The following is an 18,581-nucleotide window of genomic DNA, read 5'->3' on the forward strand; positions in this document are numbered from 1 at the left end:
CGGTGTTAAGTACTGCGTTTGATGCGTGTGTGTGTATTGGTGTATGCTGTGAAATGTTGGATGATGAGGTGTTGTGACGTGACGTGATGTGACGTGATGTGACGTGACGTGATGTGACGTGACATTTTAATGATACCGAATGATTGAAGCGATGGCTTTAACCCTTTTATGTATACACATGTATGTGTGTATGTATGTCTGTCAGCTGTAATCTGATTGTTGCATTGCATTCATTTGCAACATGTGCCTCACTTTGGTGCCGTAAAAATGACATATAACGAAAGCCATTATAGCCATTAACGGCGACCATCTCTGCGACCATCTGACCAACGAACGAGTTTTATTTGCGAAGTTAATTAAATGAATGAATTGCGTAAATGGGTATACGGACGCGATGAAAGTGGATAGGTGACTGGCTTTTACTACAAATGACATTCCAATGGAGCGAAAGGCTCTTGGAAGACAAATTGTTATGTAAACACAAGCCCATTTGGCTCGAAGTGATGGTTCGTTCTTTGCAGCGCATTACGATGTAGTGAGTTTCCGTCACAAAAAATGCAGAAATTAGAGTAGCAGGAAGTCCAAAGTATAGTAAATTGTACATGGAAAATAATAAAACCATGAAGCAAACTGTGGCCAAATAAAGAAAGACTTTTTAATTTATATTTCGCACAATAATCCGTTCGTAGAAATATTTTTTTCTGGGTTGGTATGACTGTCAGTGACATCTCTGTCAAATGTCACATCAAAATAATCATTCATGTTTAGTAAACGCTTGCTTTTCTGGAGTACAAAGAGTGTATTCGGCGATTTTTATTTTGAGTGAAATTATTTAACTAATTAGTTTCATTAAATTTTGTATGCGGAATCAAATTTATGGTGCTGAAATCATTAGAATGCTGGAAAAGCCTTCGGTAATAATTGTTCGTTGCGAGTAAGTGTTTTTGGGAGAGCTATATCCAGAAAAAGATATAAAGATCAACAGATAATATAGCAGCGTCTGGACGATAGTTTGATAGTTTTTTTTGAGACTTACAATTTATCTAATAAATTTTGTTTTGATGATTTTCAAAATACCTTAATATAATTGTTAATAATAAATGCGAGCAATTTTTTGCAATTAACTGAAACAATATTTAATACCGAATTCAAACGTTAAATCAAATGTTTAATAATAGGTTAAATAAAGTGTTAAATAAAGTGTTAATATAAAACAAGTAAGGAAGGGCTAAGTTCGGGTGTCACCGAACATTTTATACTCTCGCATGGTAAAGTGATAATCGAGATTTCATAATACGTCATTTACATATTTTTCAAATACCGTATTTTTGTAAAGGTTTATTCCGCTATCATCATTGGTTCTTAATGTATATATTATACAGAGAATGCATCAGATGAAATTCAAAATTTGTTATATTGAAAGAAGACGTGGTTGTAAACCGATTTCACCCATATTTCGTACATGTCATCAGGGTGTTAAGAAATTTGTATGTACCGAATTTCATTGAAATCAGTCTAGTAGTTCCTGAGATATGGTTTTTGGTCCATAAATGGGCGAGGCCACGCCCATTTTCAATTTTTAAAAAAAAGCCTGGGTGCAGCTTCCTTCTGCAATTTCCTCCGTAAAATTTAGTGTTTCTGACGTTTTTTGTTAGTCGGTTAACGCACATTTAGTGATTTTCAACATAACCTTTGTATGGGAGGTGGGCGTAGTTATTATCCGATTTCTTCCATTTTTGAAGTGTATATGAAAATACCTGAAGGAAACGACTCTGTGGAGTTTGGTTGACATAGCTATAGTAGTTTCCGAGATATGTACAAAAAACTTAGTAGGGGGCGGGGCCACGCCCACTTTTCCAAAACAATTGCGTCCAAATATGCCCCTCCCTAATGTGATCCTTTGTGCCATACTTCACTTTAATGTCTTTATTTATAGCTTAGTTATGACACTTTATAGGTTTTCGGTTTCCGCCATTTTGTGGGCGTGGCAGTGGGCCGATTTTGCCCATCTTCGAACTTACCCTTCTTATGGAGCCAAGGAATACGTGTACCAAGTTTCATCATGATATCTCAATTTTTACTCAAGTTACAGCTTGCACGGGCGGACGGACGGACAGACGGACGGACGGACAGACAGACATCCGGATTTCGACTCTACTCGTCGCCCTGATCACTTTAGTATATATAACCCTATATCTGACTCTTTTAGTTTTAGGACTTACAAACAACCGTTATGTGAACAAAACTATAATACTCTCGTTAGCAACATTGTTGCGAGAGTATAATATAGTCTCAACTGCACCCTCTGAACGTTATCGACGGCATGATCGTTTTTCCCATTGCCTACTTTTCTAAATAGACTAATTGCTCCCGGTTTCCCAATTGGACCAATCAGTATGCGCCGCGACAGTTCATGCGTAAGCAAGTAGGACTTAAAATAATTGCTCCCGCTTTGCTTATTAGACCAATCAGAATGCGCCACCAAATTAATCACATCTAGAACGGCTATTTTAGCCGCAGGTCTCTCAAAGATGCAGATCAAAGTGGAACTTCTGACCTTTCCATCATCACTCTTTTGTACTTGGATCACTTTGCCTTTAAGCCAGCAGTTCCGTGGATCTTTAGGATCAACTATGTACGCTATATCACCGACTTCGATTGCTTTTACATCTGTAAACCATTTGCTTCGCTTGGTTATGGTGGGCAAGTACTCCACTATCCAACGTCTCCAGAAGGCGCTTGCTAGTTGCTGCGATGTTTGCCAGCAACAACGTCGTAAACGCAATAAAATGTTCTCAGTAACTGGTTTCGCGATTGGCTTAACTCCACTGGAGCTACCTAACAAGAAGTGGTTAGGAGTGAGTGCTTCTTCCTCTTCGTGGTCGATCGGGATATAAGTTAATGGCCGAAAGTTAACCGTCATTTCCCCTTCCATTAAGACTGCACGAAGAAGTTCATCACTAGGGCGGCTAGTAGTCAAAATTTGTTTAAGCACCTGCTTTACTGACCGAACTAACCGTTCCCACGCTCCGCCCATATGTGGCGAAGCGGGTGGTATAAAACGCCAGTTGGATGTAGCAGAAGTAAATGTTCTTGTTATATGATTTTTATCTATCGGTTGAAATGCTAACTTCAACTCCTTCTCAGCACCTTTAAAGTTTGTACCATTATCAGTCCATATTTCTACCGGACTACCTCGGCGAGCCATAAAATTACGTACAGCTAGAATGCAGGAGTCTGTCGAGAGTGAGTATGCGATTTCGAGATGCACTGCTCTGGTTGTTAGGCAGGTAAATAATACTCCGTACCTCTTCTCGGTACTTCTTTTGACCGTAACCAGGAGGGGACCAAAGTAGTCAACGCCTACGTAGGAGAACGGTCGACTAAATGCTGAGGTCCGGAATGCAGGCAGAGAGGCCATCATAGGTGGCCGAGGTTGAGATGTTCTGTTTTTACAATGCTGACAAATGCGTCGAATCTTATTAGCCACTGCTCGTAGTTTTATGATCCAATAGGATTGCCTTATATCATTCACCACTGTTTCCAAGTTTCCATGATGATTTTATGGCAGTAATATTTGATCTCTTATCTTAACTCAACTATTTATTCTCAAAACACCGTGATCATCCAGATAAGGTGATATCTTCAGAATATTGCTGGATTGTCACCTGGCTCTCCGGCTTCTAGAGATGCGATAGAGTCTTCGAAGTTGTCGTGTTGAGCCTTTCTCCAAAGATAACATTCCGCTTACGAAAATCTTCAGTAGTTGGTCCATTACCAACAGGTTGATTATCTCGAATAGTGCTTAGCCAGAACCGAACACAATACATTGTCATAGCTGTTGCGCGAAGTAGAATTCCAAGTTGAAAATCTTAGTGGTTCTGGTACTACCTGATGTTGTTTTTAGGTTGGGTGATGAAATCCAGTAAGCTGTGGACGGAGTTCTTCAGTTGCAATGCACTGCAATTCGTCAGACATCGGCCACTTATCAGGCGAGAGGTACAAGAATGATGGCCCTCTAAACCATCGACTGTCGTTAGAAAAGTCTGAATCACCGTTCCATTTGGTTGCTTCGTCGGAAACGTTTTCCTCAGATGGAACCCAATGCCATTCCTTGACGTCGGTCAGCTCTAAAATTTCACTAACCCGGAAGGCTACAAATCGTTTGTAGCGTTGGTGATCGGAACGTAGCCACGCTAATACCGTTCGGGAATCTGACCAGTAAACGCAATCAATGTGGATAGAGTGCGATTCGATAACATATTTGGAGAGGCGAGCCTCTAGAATTGCTGCTTTCAGTTCTAAAAGGGGTATGGATATTAGTTTCAATGGCGCTACCCTTGTTTTGCTTGCGATAATTGTACTGCTAATCATATCGCCATACGAGTATCGAAGGTAACAAACTGCTGCGTAGATAGTTTCACTTGCATCAACGAATGTGTGTAATTCGATTTGTGGAACTCCGCCAAATACAGTTCCCATATAGCATCTTGGAATTCTTAGACTCTCTACTTTCGGAATTAGTTTGAGCCATCTTAGCCACTTGGCAAATTGGTCATCAGGGATTTGAACATCCCAGTCGCATCCAGCTCTCCATATCTCTTGTAGGATAACCTTGGCATATATTACGTAAAAACTGATGAGTCCAAGAGGATCGTAAATAGTCATGACCAAACTCAAAACTTCGGGCTTACATAGTAGGCCGCCTTTGATGAAGAGATATGTCAGAATTTCTATACTTAGCGGACACGCGAAATACGAAATGGTCACTGGACGTAATCCACCACATGCCTAAAACCTTTTCAGTAGGCAGTTCACAGTCAAGATCGAGAGATAGCTCATCGAGCGGATCCTTATTTAGGGCAAATAATACCCGACTCGAATTGGACAAAAAATTTCTTAAATGAAAGCCTCTAAGTGCACGGACATGACGAACGTCTTGAGCTAATTTAATAGCTTCTTCTTCGGTGTCCACACTTACCAACATATCGTCGACGTAGTGATTTTCGGTAATGCACTTTGAAGCAAGAGGGAATTTCTCTTGAAAATCTTATTTTTTACATATTGCGCACAGCTTGGTGAACATGTGGCCCCAAACGTCATAACTGTCATTGCAAATGTAGTCGGCTCATTAGCGTTTGGTTCATACCAAAGAAAACGTAGGAAGTTTTGGTCTTCTTGTCGTATACGAACTTGGTGAAACATTTCAGCTATATCGGCTGTCATAGCAATTCTCTTTTGCCGAAATTTAAAGAACGCCAAGTGTAGAGGAGTTGTTAGGTCTGGACCTTCCGCAGCATGCTGTTTAGGGAGATTCCATTTACCTTAGCAGCTGCGTCCCAGACTAGTCTAACCTTTCCTGGTTTATTGGGATTGGTAACTGCGAAAATCGGAATACCAATATTTTTTGACGGCGGAGTCGAGGGGTCCTAAACGTCTGATATACCCCTTTTGAATATAATCGCGTATCTTTGTGTGAAGAGTTTCAGCCAAAGCGTGGTCTCGTTGCATCCTTTTCCGTAGACAATTCGCCCGAAATAAGGCCATTGATAAGTTATCGGGGATTTCAATGTCCGGGTGCTTCCACAATAAGCTGGTATCGAAACGGCTTACAGTGCGAACGGTGAATTTTTGTAGTTGCTCAGCCTCATCCTCCTTAGACTTTAAGGCAACATGTTTGGTTGACACACCTAAATTGTCGAGGCAAATGTACGCTTAGGTGATTTCAAGCAGTTCAGCTTGAGCGGGGCAATTACAGATGTGATAAACGTGGTGTATAGGATCGGTCTCGGCTTCATGCATCAACCCAACCTAATTTAGACTTTTCTGCAATTGGCCCATTTTCTCCCCCATATATAGATTTTATTGGAGATCTAAGAGCCCCGTTATTTAAGCCTATCAGCAGTTGTGGAGTGGCGCTTGAATAGGAGTGCAATGACAATCCTTTCAAATGTTTGAACTGTAATCGTAGTTTGTTAGCGTCGAGCGATTGAGTAGGCAACTGTAGTTTCTTGACAGAGCGAAAACCTTTAAGAGAAAATTACCTATCCCCATTTAGAGCCGATATAGTCAGGTCGGCTACGACAGACTCGTTCTCGTACCGATGTGTATCACCAGTCCAAGGTAGGCAGAGTGGTTGAGGTATTCCTCTTATATTCAGCTGTTTTAAAAGCTCTTCGTCGATTAGAGTAAGAGATGAGCCATCATCTATGAAGGCGTATGTTGTTACACTTTCCTGACCAGAATGTTTGACTACTGGTAGTATTCGAAACAGTGTGCTTTCCCCTGTTCCTATATGCGCATTAATATTGGTAGAATGCTCTCTGGCTATAATTTATTTGACGCTTTCGTAGCTACAGTTCGATCCAATTCCGAGTTGTGTAAAAGTGGATGATGACTGCGTGTGCATCCATTAACGCCGCAAGGTTTGATCCAATTACATATATTCATCGAATGCGTTTTCAAACATCGACGACATAATTTTAGTTTACGAACAACTTGCCACCTTTGACTTCCTGGCATTTCCTTGAAAGAAGCACAATTAAAAACTTCACTACAACTTCCATCGCAAACAATACATCTTACCGAACTAAAATGATGATTAAGTGCCCCCCGTTTGCGCTCACGTACTGGATCCTTTGGAACGAGAACGCAGTTGGCACCTTGAGCCAACTGAAAGAACCAATCATTGAAGTTTTGTAGATTGCATGCTGTTAGGCTCCGCTTATGCATTCCCCAATACGCTGGTAGAAGCCCAGGTAATTTCGAAACCAATCGCTGTTCAAATTCGGGATTGTTCAAATGACCAGTCAGACCTGATACTGACCAGAGAACTGCAAAACTCACTTTTTCCTTGAATCAGCTCATACGCAAAAGTTTCTATTCAAGTCCAATCACTGAGCGAAACACAGCGTTGAGTAAAAATCAGCTCATGTTGCCGAATCGCTCATTCGCGTACAATGTGAGCCTTCGGTCCGAAATGCTTTGCTCACGTTTGCTCACTTCACGAAATATTTAGCTCATGCTCGCTCACTTTACGAAATGTTTAGCTCACTTTCGCTCAGTGATTGGAATTGAATAGAAACTTTTACATATGAGCTGATTTAAGGAAAAAGTGAGTTTTGCAGTTCTCTGGTATGTAAGTATATAGTTTTTGTACGCTTTGTTCGCGATCAGCTTATGTGTCACATGCATTGCACTAAGCATTTGGTACACAACTTATATTTTAGTATGTATTTGTCATCCCGTCGATATGGAGCAAGAAGATATTTTAGAAAAAATACGTACAAACGCCTACACATTGTCAGCCCGACATAAGGGAAGGAGCCATGTTTGGAATATATTATCAGACATTATTATAAAGGATGGCACTATTTGGAATGGATTTACATATATACTGCCAATCCTGTAACAATATTTTAAAATATTTGCCAAAAAATTCTTCAAATTTAAACAGACATATGTATGTAAGTGCTGCAAATCATTTAAGGAGACGGCGCTTTTATTCAAGCACAGTGAGTTTATTCATATGCGTTGAGTTTGCTCATACCCATTGAGTTTGCTCATAGGCGTTGAGTTTGCTCTTTTGTGTTTTTGTTTTCATTCAACACGATCATTGTTGAGCCGAATGAGCGAACGCTTGAGTAGAGCTGTTTCAACACGAGCGTGAATAAACTCAGCAAGCAAACGAATTTACCGCAATTGAGCTGAATTTAGCTCAGTAGCGAAAACATTCACGAATGCCATTTTGAGCGCTTGAGCCGAATGTGCTGATAGTTCGGGTATTGATCGTGCATGAACATTTTTGCGCTCAACGGAAGCCGTTCTCTGATACTGACATCGTTGTACAGATAATTTGCACTTCTACGGCGAAATCGACTATAGATTCCAAATGGCTCTCTGATGGTGGCGGTAGTTCACAAATTTGGCGTTGCAGAACACTGATGATCAATTCTGGTCTACCAAATCTCATTTGAAGAGTGGCCATAACTTGACTGACGCATGAGGAGTGCAATAGCAAATTTTTAACAGCCTTTAGCGCTGGACTTTCCAATGCCTGTCGTAATCTTAGCAAATTTTCTTTGTCAGAGAATCCGCAAACCTCTATAGTTTGATTGTAAGCGGCATAAAACAACGGCCACTCGCTGGGTTTACCATCATATTTGGATAATTCTTTAGCAAGGCTGTTTCGAGAAGCAACTTGATCCCGAGTCAATCGGCGACGGGTTGAAGAAACAAAAGACAAGCTGTTAGCAATTACGATTGCAGAACCGGTGTTTGAATATTAGTTTCACCTTGTTGACCAGTTGGAATACTGTTAGGTAGTGAAGACCCGCTATTTCTAATATCGTTTAGAACAGGAGCGGTTGCATTAAATGGCGCCACATATTGTGGTGGCAGCTGCAGCATTTGGGATGGAAGAAGCGCCTCATCCCTAAACCTGGTTGATATCCTAGGCATTGAATATTGCCTTTCGTCAAAGTCGTCATCAAAACCCATTGCATCTCTGCGATCCAAAAAGCTGTGCTGTTCTCTTAATAAAGCCTGCCTCTGTCGTAAGATTTCACTTTGCTCTTGTAGCAACTCGGCGCGACGACGAAGGCCGAGTGAACCAAAACAATTTTAGGAGTGAACAGGACTTATGAGTTCACTTTCTTGTAGATGTGCTTGTTGGGGTGATACCGTATACACCCGACTCCCATTTGGAGGAGCTGCATTTGATACGCCTGCGTTCGAACTCTTACCGTGTGTCACAGGAATGCGCTGATTAGCAGCCCGATCAGTACCACTATTATCCTCCAGGTTGCTCACAATTGGAAAGCTTGTTGAAGTGGTGAGATTGGTGGCTGCAGCACAATTAGGACCAAGAACGAAATTAGCAGGTGCAGCAGACAATGCTGTATTACTCGCGCGCGACATTATAATTTACGATAAATGCAGTGCGCGATGAGGGTGGAATAAATTTTTTAAGATGTTAATAAAAAATGCGAGACATTTTTTGCATTTAATTGAAATAATATTTAATATCGAATTCAAATGTTAAATCAAATGTTAAATAATAGGTTAAATAAAGTCTTAATTAAAGATTTAGTCTCAACTGCACCCTCTGAACGTTACCAACGGTATGATCGTTTTTCCCATTGCCTACTTTGCTAAATATACTAATTGCTCCCGATTTCCCAATTGGACCAATCAGAATGCGCAACGTCAGTTCATGCGTAAGCAAGTAGGACTTAAAATAAGTGCTCCCGCTTTGATTATTAGACCAATCAGAACGCGCCACGTTAGATCATGCGTAAGCAAGTAGGACTTACGAGGATTACGTGAGTCATACTGCCAGATCGTTCGTAACAATAATCATTCTCCTCTTTCGAAAAGCATTTAGAAAAAATCTTGTTTTCGAGACTAATCATACCTTAATTTTTTTAACATATTACCGGTCTTCGTTTTAAAAAGAAAAGGTTTATAAATTCTAAATATATAAATTCAACATATCTGTCCTCCAAGGTACTGAAGCTTATCAAAACCAATGAATATCCGCGGGGAACGAACCTGCGAAGCTGGAATTGCCCCAGCACATTACTCTTAGGGCCGTTTTCTAGTCTGACCTTTAAATTACCGGCCACTTTATCGCCTCGATAAACGCATTTTCGCTTTCTCATTCGCGAATTAAGTTATTGTATCGATAAATTGCTGCTTACCTGATGTAACCTTTAAAAATTTGAAGCCAGCTTTAAATTAAGCATTGCAACTAAAGTTTTTGGTTTATTTACATAAATTGAACAGCTGTTATTTATTTTGCTTTTTGATACAAACAAAAAATTTTAATTTAAATTACACTATGTCGACACAACGTGCATTATACATATATTAATCGGCTGGAAGAAATGTTTGAAGGCTCGGAGCAACTAGCTGCATCTCGTAGGAAGTATCGCTGTCGGCCGGATTATTTAGATAGCTATGATGACAATGAGTTCATCAAGAGGTTTCGATTATCCAAACCAACTTTTCGCTTCGTTTTAAATAAAATTTGTAACGCTTTGGAGCCTTTTACAAAAAAGTGAGTTAGTACACAACAATATCAACTTAAACAAGTAAGGAAGGGCTAAGTTCGGGTGTCACCGAACATTTTATACTCTCGCATGATAAATGATAATCGAGAATTCATTATCCGCCATTTACATATTTTTCAAATACCGTATTTGTGTAAAGTTCTATTCCGCTATCATCATTGGTTCCTAATGTACTATATAATATACAGAGAAGGCATCAGATGGAATTCAAAATAGCGTTATATTGGAAGAAGGCGTGGTTGTGAATCGATTTCACCTATATTTCGTACATGTCATCAGGGTGTTAAGAAAATATTATATACCGAATTTCATTGAAATCGGTGTAGTAGTTCCTGAGATATGGTTTTTGGTCCATAAGTGGGCGAGGCCACGCCCATTTTCAATTTTTCAAAAAAGCCTGAGTGCAGCTTTCTTCTGCCATTTTTTCCGTAAAATTTAGTGTTTCTGACTTTTTTTGTTAGTCGGTTACGCACTTTTAGTGATTTTCAACATAACCTTTGTATGGGAGGTGGGCGTGATTATTATCCGATCTCTTCCATTTTTGAACTGTATATGGAAATGCCAGAAGGAAACGAGTAGTAGTTTCCGAGATACGTACAAGAAACTTAGTAAGGGGCGGGGCCACGCCCACTTTTGCAAAAAAATTACGTCCAAATATGCCCCTCCCTAATGCGATCCTTTGTGCCAAATTTCACTTTAATATCTTTATTTATGGCTTAGTTATGACACTTTATAGGTTTTCGGTTTCCGCCATTTTGTGGGCGTGGCAGTGGGCCGATTTTGCCCATCTTCGAACTTAACCTTCTTATGGAGCCAAGGAATACGTGTACCAAGTTTCATCATGATATCTCAATTTTTACTCAAGTTACAGCTTGCACGGACGGACGGACAGACGGACGGAAGAGTTTTAGGACTTACAAACAACCGTTATGTGAACAAAACTATAATACTCTCCTTAGCAACATTGTTGCGAGAGTATAAAAACATTCTAACTATTGGGATTATTTGTTCAAGGTACTTTTATATATCACCAAAAACGAAGGTAATGATAGCACTCAGATTCTATGCTAGCGGAAGTTTCCTAATAACAATAGCAGATTTTTGTGGGGTAGGCGTATCTACGGCAAGTCGAGCAGTAAAAGAAGTGTCTTTGGCTCTGGCCGCTTTATACAAGGACTTCATTAAACTTCCCACTGATCCTACTCAGACGGTAGCAGGGTTTTTCCAAATCGCTAAATTCCCCAAAGCCATTAGAGCTATTGATTGTACTCTTTTCTTCTTCTTAATTGGCGTAGACACCGCTTACGCGATTATAGCCGAGTTAACAACAGCGCGCCAGTCGTTTCTTCTTTTCGCTGCGTGGCGCCAATTGGATATTCCAAGCGAGGAAACCAGGTCCTTCTCCACTTGGTCCTTCCAACGGAGTGGAGGTCTTCCTCTTCCTCTGCTTCCCCCGGCGGTACTGCGTCGAATACTTTCAGAGCTGGAGTGTTTTCATCCATCCGGACAACATGACCTAGCCAGCGTAGCCGCTGTCTTTTAATTCGCTGAACTATGTCAATGTCGTCATATATCTCGTACAGCTCATCGTTCCATCGGATGCGATATTCGCCGTAGCCAATGCGCAAAGGACCATAAATCTTTCGCAGAATTTTTCTCTCGAAAACTCGTAACGTCGACTCATCGGTTGCTGTCATCGCCCAAGCCTCTGCACCATATAGCAGGACGGGAATTATGAGCGACTTATAGAGTTTAGCTTTTCTTCGTCGAGAGAGGACTTTACTTTTCAATTGCCTACTCAGTCCGAAGTAGCACCTGTTGGCAAGAGCAATCCTGCGTTGGATTTCCAGGCTGACATTATTAGTGGTGTTAATGCTGGTTCCTAAATAGACGAAATTATCTACAACTTCAAAGTTATGACTGTCAACAGTGACGTGAGAGCCAAGTCGCGAGTGCGACGACTGTTTGTTTGATGACAGGAGATATTTCGTTTTGCCCTCGTTCACTACCAGACCCATTTTCTGTGCTTCCTTGTCCAGCCTAGAGAAAGCAGAACTAACGGCGCGGGTGTTGAGGCCGATGATATCAATATTGTCGGCATACGCCAGCAGCTGTACACTCTTATAGAAGATGGTACCTTCTCTGTTTAGTTCTGCAGCTCGAACTATTTTCTCCAGGAGCAGGTTGAAGAAGTCGTACGATAGGGAGTCGCCTTGTCTGAAACCTCGTTTGGTATCGAACGGCTCGGAGAGGTCCTTCCCGATCCTGACGGAGCTTTTCGTGTTGTTCAACGTCAGTTTACACAGCCGTATTAGTTTTGCGGGGATACCAAATTCAGACATCGCGGCATAAAGGCAGCTCCTTTTCGTGCTGTCGAAAGCAGCTTTGAAATCGACGAAGAGGTGGTGTGTGTCGATTCTTCTTTCATTGGCCTTTTCCAAGAATTGGCGCATGGTGAATATCTGGTCGGTTGTTGATTTTCCAGGTCTGAAGCCACACTGATAAGGTCCAATCAGTTTGTTGACGGTGGGCTTTAATCTTTCACACACTAATACGCTCGATAGAACCTTATATGCGATGTTGAGTATGTGCTAATCCCACGGTAGTTGGCGCAGATTGTGGGGTCTCCTTTTTTATGGATTGGGCATAGCACACTTAAATTCCAATCGTTGGGCATGCTCTCGTCCGACCATATTTTACAAAGAAGCTGATGCATGCTCCCTATTAGTTCTTTGCCGCCGTGTTTGAATAGCTCGGCCGGTAGTCCGTCGGCCCCTGCCGCTTTGTTGTTCTTGAGGCAGGCAAGTGCTATTCGAACTTCTTCATGGTCGGGTAATGGAACGTCTGCTCCATCGTCATCGATTGGGGAATCGGGTTCTCTTTCTCCTGGTGTTGTGCGTTCACTGCCATTCAGCAGGCTGGAGAAGTGTTCCCTCCATAATTTAAGTATGCTCTGGGCATCAGTGACTAGATCACCTTTGGGGGTTCTACAAGAGTATGCTCCGGTCTTGAAACCTTCTGTAAGCCGCCGCATTTTTTCGTAGAATTTTCGAGCATTACCCCTGTCGGCCAGCTTATCAAGCTCTTCGTACTCACGCATTTCGACCTCTTTCTTCTTCTGTCTACAAATGCGTCTCGCTTCCCTCTTCAACTCTCGGTCCATCTATCCCATCCCGCACGTGTGGTGGTCGATCGTAACGTTGCGAGGTAGGCAGCCTGTGTTTCTCTCCGCTGCGACACGGCACTCCTCGTCGTACCAGCTGTTCTTTTGCTCTTTCCGAAAACCAATGGTTTCGGTTGCAGCTGTACGTAAGGAATTTGAAATGCCGTCCCACAGTTCCCTCTATACCGAGTTGTTGACTAGTGCTCTCAGAGAGCAGGAGTGCAAGCCGAGTAGAAAATCGTTCGGCTGTCTGTTGTGATTGCAGCTTCTCGACGTCGAACCTTCCTTGTGTTTGTTGGCGTGCGTTTTTTGCTGCACAGAGGCGAGTGCGAATCTTACCCGCTGCAACAAGATAGTGGTCCGAGTCGATGTTAGGACCTCGGAGCGCACGCACATCTAAAACACTGGAGACGTGTCTTCCATCTATCACAACATGATCGATCTGGTTGGTAGTTTTTCGATCCGGAGACAGCCAGGTAGCTTGATGAATCTTCTTATGCTGGAATCTAGTACTACAGATAACCATATTTCGGGCCCCGGCGAAGTCGATCAGCCTCAACCCATTTGGGGATGTTTCCTCGTGGAGGCTGAATTTACCGACCGTAGTGCCAAAGATACCTTCTTTGCCCACCCTGGCGTTAAAGTCGCCAAGCACGATTTTGACATCGTGGCAGGGGCATCTCTCATAAGCGCGCTCCAAGCACTCATAAAAGGCATCTTTGGTCAGATCGTCCTTCTCATCCGTCGGAGCGTGGGCGCAGATCAGCGATATGTTGAAGAACCTCGCTTTGATGCGGATTGTGGCTAGACGTTCATTCACCGGAGTGAATGATAGTACTCGGCGACGGAGTCTCTCTCCCACCACGAATCCAACACCAAACTTGCGCTCCTTTATATGGCCACTGTAGTAAATGTCACAAGGACCTACTCGTCTCTGTCCTTGTCCCGTCCATCGCATCTCTTGGACGGCGGTGATGTCAGCCTTTATTTTTGCGAGGACATCAACCAGCTGGGCAGCGGCACCTTCCCAATTAAGGGTCCGGACATTCCAGGGGCATGCCCTCAAATCCGAGGCTGATTGTTGATTTTCATTGGTAAGATTTTTTACGTGGCGGGTCCCAAACCCAGCGCACAACCCTGCGGAGGGGATGTTTCGCCTTCTCACATTAGCTCGCCTTCGAACGGATGTTCTTAGGCTACCCAGAGGATACTTGGTCAAAGACCGGAAGTAGTGAGCTGCTTGAGCCATGTGTAAAAGAATCGTTTCTGGCCACTCCCAAGTGAATGGCGATCAGAGAACTTTCCTCACTTGCGTGAACTTCTACACATGACTCCATCCTCCAAATTAATCGAATTAGCCATTCATATATCACTAGCAGGAATAAAGGGATGTTAAACTTATTCCAGTGTGAGAGCACCTCAAAATTAGCGTTTTTTATAACATTTTCCATTATGGCCAGATTGAACAAAATTACAATTTTTGGGCATTTATCAACCCAATACCCAACATTTAGTACGAATAAAAATTACTAAATAGTGGTTATTTATTATATGGAGAAACTATTTTCGTCTTTTTAAAGAATATTATAACAACTGACTTTTGTCCTTTCAATACCCAATAATAGGAATTAAGATTGTTAGCTCTCAATCATTAAATGTTTTCTTATGATGCTTCAAATTACAAAACGTTTCATCAAATACCTTTAAATTTCACAAATTTATTTAATTTTCATTGTTTTACATTTTTTATAAGTGGTCTTGAAAGATGCAACAAATCCCTCTGTTTACATATTTTTTTGGTAAGATTTCAATCTGGCCATCGCTCGTTTCCAATTGCTAAACGTCAAAACCTCCTGAACTCGATCAACTGTCAAAGTTTAGGTGGTTTTGACGTTTAGCAATTGTTCTCTAACTTCCAGTGAGAGAGGAGTTAAACATCTCTTTATCTCTGTCACTAGATTCTGCAATGGGTGCTCTCGTGCCCTTATAAATTTCGGTATAGTATTTTTGCAATCTGCAATTTTGCAAGAGCAAGCGAATACCCCTATTGTGTTTTCGATCAGTGTGATATATTTTAGTCAAACATCATATAAAATTGTTTTTTTTTTTGTTCGTTCTTCAATGATTTTTTTATGTGCGGGAATTCAACACACATATGTATATGTAATGCAAATGCAATTATTGTAATTTACTTATATATTTATTAGATGAGCATTTTAAAGAGTTTGGCTCCTATTACAGTTTTCAACCCAACTACATTTTGATTGGAGTTTTAAAATTCGGTATTCAACTCAACCCATCAAATAATTTCGGTTGAAGTGCTGTCAAACTTTTTTGGTGTTACAGTATTCAACTTCGTGTCAGTGAGGTTGACTTGAATATCAATGATTTTAAACTGGTAACAAACAGTTGTAGTTAAACATTAATGAAATTATTTATTAAAAATATTAATAGAGAATCGATAAGAAGAACTATTTTATTTATAATTTGTCTTTTCTAATAACTTGTCAAGGGGTTATCGAGTTTAAATAACAACAATGTAGGAGTCATCTGCGGTTTGATGCAATTTTAATACAACTTCCATTAGTGTAATTTAGGGCCTATTGAAGAGCTCTCATCTCATCTCAACAACAATGTAGGAGTCATCTGCAGTTTGATGCAATTTTAATATAACTTCCATTAGTGTAGTTTAGGGCATGATGTTAACTAAACTCTATTGAAGAGATCTCATTAATACGATTTAATGTATTTTTATATAAACACTAGTGAATCCGGCCACGCGTTGCTGTGGGATACAATTTCTACTATTATTCATATAACTAGTTGACCCAGCAAATGTTGTTTAGTCATATAAATTATTTTTAGGTAATTTCATTGAAGCACTCTGTGAGAAACGGTATTTTTCGTCTTGTTGTCAGGTGCGAAAACGATCAAAGCAGATGGTTTTCCGACACGGGAACATGCGACATACAGTTGTCCGTGTGAAAAACATGCACTTTCCAGATTCAGGCCACAACACTCAACGATATTTAATTGTCATGGCGAATGCGAGACGAATTGCAAATTGGATTCGCTTAAACTCGAATGTCATATCGGTTGGGATCATTGGAATTCTCGGAATGACAACTTCCTCACCTTTGAATTTTCCTTTTAGTAGTCTCGCGTGAATCACATTGGCCATGAGCTTTGTGACCGCTAAACGTGTTCCGTTGCATAATTTTGGTTGGTTGAGATTGCGAAGCATGATGACGACTGAACCAACCTTCAATTGTAAATTGTGCGTGGCATGCGTGGACATCCAATGAATTCAAGAACTCAGGGTAGTTGGTTGCTTCGTCTTCGTTTGTTTCACAGTCGATAGATTTGAAGGAATGCAGTGTACCAACGATTTGATTTCAAATTTTGAAGTTTAAGTGATCCACATCCTTGTTCTTTGCTGCTAAAATTACTCTTTCACTCAACCAATCGTTGATGTTCGGAAACACTTTGTTGATGAGCTCCTCTTTCGTTGAGACGAAATTGCAAAAATTTGGCAAAAACGAAATGAATCCATTCCATGCGTCGACAGGAACACGACCATTACCGATAGTTAGCAGTTGATTGGAGAACAGTTCGGCAGATGGATCGTTTAGCAATGCAATTCGCATGTTTGTCGTCAGCTGAAGTTTTCGCACATAACGCCACAATGGTGATGATTTGAGGCAAGCATTGATCTCATCGGCAGCGGTCGATCGTGGTATTACTTGTAGTGTTTGCCGGAAATCGCCTGAGAGTAAAATCAATGCACCCCCAAAATGTCTTGCGTCATTACGCAGATCTTTCATAGTGCGATTCAGCGCTTCTAACGCGCGTTTATGCAACATTGTGCATTCGTCCCAGATAATGATTTTGCTTGCTACCAAAACTTTGGCCATTGCTGAATGTTTCGCTATGTTACATGTCGGTTCTTCAACCGCTTGCAGGTTTAATGGCAATTTTAATGCAGAATGAGCGGTTCGGCAACCTTCCAACATCGTTGCCGCTATTCCAGAAGAAGCAACTGCTACAGCAATTTCTGATCTTGCACAAGCTGCAGCCAAAATCAATGATATGAGGAATGTCTTTCCAGTTCCACCAGGCGCATCAATGAAAATCATGCCGACATTTCCATCATCAATTGCCTTCATCACTTCTTTTTGTTGAGGATTCAACAATGGTATATTCGTTCGAACCAATTGGCTTAATGCATTTGTGTCGTATTCACGTTCACGCTACAATTCTCGTTCGAAAGCGTCGTTTACTCCACCATCAGGCGACGTCATTCCCAACCTGGCTAACAAACTGCCGCACATGAGGTAACACATGTCTTCTATCAAAACCAAAGCGTGGTTGTGCATCTCTTCATTCATATCAAGATGGGGATTGTCTGAGTGGACACGAACTCGATGCAAATGTCTTCTGACATGTCATCCTTGTACTTCTCCCACAATTCACGTGGATTCGATGGAAAACATGTGGAAATAATGATCGCAAATAATGTGCGTATCTGATTTGAAGATGCGGAAACAGTTGCTTCAGCAATTGTCGTGTCCCAATGCGTATCGTTTTCCAGCAAATTGAGCTCCTGACATGCAACACGAAATGTTGGCAGCACTACACCATTGACAGTTCGAAGTGATTCAAATGATGTCGGGCCACGAACATTCACCAGCAATAGTCGTAAGTAAAAGCATTCATCATTTTTCGGATGAACTGTATAAATACGGCCAAGAGCTTCAGTAGAACGCACATCCGGATGACCAGGAACTACATTACCTTGCTTTCGACGTTGAAATTTCTTCGATGAAGCATTCCAAGTGTAATAACGCGGCATCTCTGAGTAAAGTAACGCACGTGCAAACGGATCACTTTGGCAAATCAAGAAGAAACTGGTCAATGTTGTCGCTGGTGGGTTTTGAGCACGTTGAGCGGCATTTGCTGGGGTGAAATAAACTCGTTGACCGTTCTTCAGATGCACTACCAAATGTGTAACACTCGGATAGCGTTCATGAATGGGAAATGAGAATATACGCCAAATCGCCTCATTGCAGCATACGTATCGACCATTTTGATAGCGCGTGATTTCATCATCAGGAGCTTGAAGACCAAAAGCCGCCATGTCACTGCCCTTCGTGACATATTTGCAGATGTACTTGATGGACTTCACTGAATTTCAATACTCCACGTTACAATGCGCACTGAATGTTTTGGAAAGAAGTGGCGAATACGGAACAACCGAAGAGTTGTCGACCACGAAATCATTTCCTTTCACTTTGACTGTGATTGTTCTACCGCCATCATCAGAAGATCGACGTCGATACAGTGAT

This window comes from Bactrocera tryoni, chromosome 3 (assembly GCF_016617805.1).
Source record: "Bactrocera tryoni isolate S06 chromosome 3, CSIRO_BtryS06_freeze2, whole genome shotgun sequence".
Classification (NCBI taxonomy): Eukaryota; Metazoa; Arthropoda; class Insecta; order Diptera; family Tephritidae; genus Bactrocera; species Bactrocera tryoni.